Source organism: Humulus lupulus, chromosome 2 (genome assembly GCF_963169125.1).
Source record: "Humulus lupulus chromosome 2, drHumLupu1.1, whole genome shotgun sequence".
In the NCBI taxonomy this organism is placed as follows: Eukaryota; Viridiplantae; Streptophyta; class Magnoliopsida; order Rosales; family Cannabaceae; genus Humulus; species Humulus lupulus.
The window spans coordinates 58,986,923-58,990,928 of NC_084794.1; the positions used below are offsets into that span (position 1 = coordinate 58,986,923).

Genomic DNA, 4,006 nt, shown 5'->3' on the forward strand with positions numbered 1-4,006 from the left:
TTGGCAACTGAATAATGACACTGGACTTAGATATAAATTTATGGTGAAAAGACAGTGTAGGTGTGTGGTCATTTTATAACGCATGCATGAATAAGAGAAGTGAGAGAAGTTAGAATCAGTACAATAATTAAGAGATATTTTGCATACCTAACAAATGAAAACGTGATTATTAAAGAAATTTATGTTTAGTATGAAAATAATAAATAAGTGACCTGTAACAGTACCCAAAAATTAAACAGAATCCCAGTCTAGACTCAATTGTAAGTAAATAATACAGGAAATAAAGGCTAAAATATTATAACTACTCTACCTAGCTAGTAAACCTTATTATCTCCAAATTGTGTAATTAATTAGTACCGAGAAAACAGAAAATCGAAGAGAGAATGTACAGCACGTAGTTATAATCTTTACCCAAAATGAAGTGAATTATCAACTGGAATAGGCTGTTCGATATATATATATATAAATATATTTATATACGTACAGAACATAACCAAATAATAAATAAAAATAATCCTTGTGTATAATATTGTATATTATACCCTACATATGCATTCAAACTTTTCAAGCAGAGACATAGTATTGCGTGATAATATAAAGTGGGAACAAAAGCTAAAAAATGGCTTATATATAGTGTTATTCCTCCTTAAACGCTCATCATCAATGGCCGAAATTATGTTATACAAACATTCAGACAAGAAAAGTAGCTTAATATTTTCGAGAGAAATGGACGTATAGTAGTATTACGTGAATTTTTCCATATATATAAATATATATATATGCCTACATAGATAATATTAATTAATAATATAATTATTTTTTATTTATTTTTAAAAATGTACACTTTTTCGGAGTCTTGTTGATGAATGCTTTTCTTATCCATATATGTTTAAGTCGGATCCAGAGAGACAGAGATTAATTATTGCTCTAATTTGCAGGTATGAGAAAGAGATAGATGAAGTGAAAAACTTGATGGTTGTTAACATGTGCAGTGTAGTGTCGTCATAAGACACAGAATATGTAAAGCGTAACTGGAAAACAAGCAGTGGCGTGGCGGGCATCTCAAGAGCCAAAGGGAGAGGTAATATTTATATATATAACTAGGCTAAGGGCATTCACAGTAATACTGCGGTTTACAAACTGTGGTACTACTGGTGCTTCAGTCACCACAGACGTACTCACTGACTACTGCAATGCCCAAAAGCTGTCTCTTTCTCTTTCTCTTTCTCTTTCTATAGCTATAAAGCTATCAGGGGCAGCAGTCCGTCCAGTCCAATAGTTGTACGTCCCACTGTTTTCCCCTTATCTCGCCAATTAATGGTCCCCGCCCAGAGTCCACACATCTCACCCCTTATTACGATTATTACTCACTCTTCTTTAATCTTTTCTGGATACTTCTGCACCCAAATTATTTATTGAATTAGCTAATAATGTCTGTACCACTGCCACCATTTCTTTTTATTAATAAAATTCATGACCCATCGTAATTTTGATTTCAACCTGTTATTTGCTGACATGTTAAATTTTGATAAATTTTAAATAATTAATTGTGTATAAAACAAGTTTAGAACATCCTATTGGGCTGGTACCTATTTGGTTTTTGTACGTGCGTGAAAAATATAGTAAGAAGTTTGTTATAACTATAATATAGATATATTCTAGTATGCATAATTTCCCATTATAAATTAATTGGTGATTTTTATATTCTTCTCTTGTTTTTATGTAACTAATTATGTGCAATAGATATTTTATATGAGGAATTGGAAGGAAGAGTGGAGCCGGAGAGGGACCTCAGAATCAATTTTTTGTATACATATATATATATACACACACACATACATGCATATACCTAATAGATTTATGAAAAGGCAACTGCATGCGCAGAGATCAAATGTTCCCTCATTTTTCTGAAAGATCGATCGAGGAAGCTTTAGGTCCAAAAGTAGGAGAGAAAGAAAAAGACAAATAAAGAAAAGCTTCTCAAGCAACTTGTGGTTAAAATGGAATATTAGTATGAGGTGAAGTAAGGTGCTAATCCATAGGCATACAATTCAGAACCTTCATAGAAGCAACATCGATTAATGATCATCATCATCTTCTTCTACAGTTATATATTGTTTAAAAAATTAACTACTTGTACTTCTTCAATTAGGTCATTCACATGCATCTTCAGTCTTGTATGTTGACTATTACAGATACTTTCTTACCTTTTTTTTATTTTTTTTAAATGGAACTTTGAATATCAATTTCGTTTTTTTTATTTTTATTTTATCGTTATCTTTTTGAGAGAGAAGTAGTTAGGGTAATTAGTTATTTTACACTCGCTCGTAACTTCAAAAATCACTGTGTCTTAATTACGTATTAAATTCAAGCCGAAAACCTACCCATATTTAAAATGTGGTAAAGGTTACCCTATGGAGAGTGATCATGGATCTAGAACGGCTGTGATTTATGCATGTATATTGGAGAAATTTTTATAAATTATTATTTTGTTTTGTTGAAGGATAGTAATTTGTTAATTTTATAAATCTCAGAATAAATATAAATTTTGAGGACTTATCTTTTAAAAGTTTTGAAATATGTGTGTGATATATTTTGAAAGAAAACACAATATTAGTTGTTAAAATTGTAAACTATGTTGTTATACCCTAAGTAGTCGTCGGCTAAATGGTACTGCTTGAAGAGATATAGAGTACTGGGCTATATAAATGAATAACAACTCAAATATCTAGTCTTGAATAATAATTTAAAATATTTATATAATTCGGTGTCTAAAAATAAGGAATATTACACAGAATGATGGGGAGCACCAAACTCCGGTTAATCCCTATGATCATAATATTTTATGATTTAGAAAAGATAGATCAATAATTAAATACTAAATTATTATTATGGGTTAATTGGGTTAAACTACTTAAATTTCATGGTTTGTTATATTTAAATTCTCAATTTTTTTAGGGGCACAACTACTCAAACAATCAAAATAGTGCGTCATTACTATCCACCTCTAATGATGTTAAGATTTTGCTCAGTTAATTGTGGCTAAGCTATCAAAACTTTATAGTTTGTTACTATTAAATACTCAAATCTTTTTTAGGAAAAAACTACCTAAATAGTTAAAAATTAATAAAAATAACTAAAAAAATGTATTAAAATATATATATAAAAAATAACCTATATTAATAGGTTTTTTAATAAAAAAAAACAGCTAAAATGATATAAAATAAAAAAAAAAACGCTTAAAATGTTAATATATTAAAAAAAAATATCAACTATTTTTATAAATATAATATCGTATGAACTTGAGATGGGGAATAACTCGGTTTTATTAAAATTATATTAATATATATATATGTGACTTTGTCATTTCTTTTCTTTTTATTTTTTCTTAAACAATTTCTTATAGTTTGTTTTATTTTGGTTTTTTTTCACATTACATTTTTTTTTCATTTCGTTTCTTTCTCAGTACTTATTTTTTCAATTAATTTAAGATTTAAAAAAATTAAAAAATAATTTTTTAACATTTTTTTTCTAGTTAAAAGTTTTAGCTATTATTTTTTCTTTTAATTTTTTTTATTAAAAATGTATTTTTAATCAAATAAAACTATTTTTTAATTTTAGAATTAATTTAGGTTATTTTTATATATTTTTATGTTTTTTATATTGATTTTTAACTGTTTGGATAATTTTGTGGTAAAAAAAAAGTTTGAGTATTTAAATGTAACACAAAGTGTGAAGTTTTGGTAGTTTAGCCACAATCAAAGCAACAAAAATTTAACATTGTGAAGAGTGGGTAATAACGACAAATTTTTTGTAACGCCCTGGTTACCCCAGAACAGTTACGGTGATCGGTGAACCGGGAATTTGACCCGCTACCTGAATCCTTTGGTTAAAAACGTGTTCTGCATGTTATTAACAGGTTAAGGAGGAAAACCAATGAAAAGGAAATGATATATTTTATTAAAACTGTTCATGAGCTTATCAAAACATTTACACGATATTTACA

The 4,006-nt window shown here is 28.1% G+C and overlaps 1 long non-coding RNA gene across 1 annotated transcript; it reads left to right on the forward strand.

The window, feature by feature from the left end:
• The first annotated feature begins 563 nt into the window (after positions 1–563).
• Positions 564–2,502, forward strand: LOC133816060 (uncharacterized). The gene is made up of 2 exons (XR_009884993.1): positions 564–1,081; positions 1,744–2,502. It is a non-coding gene; the product is annotated as an uncharacterized LOC133816060 (long non-coding RNA).
• Positions 2,503–4,006: the final 1,504 nt, after the last annotated feature.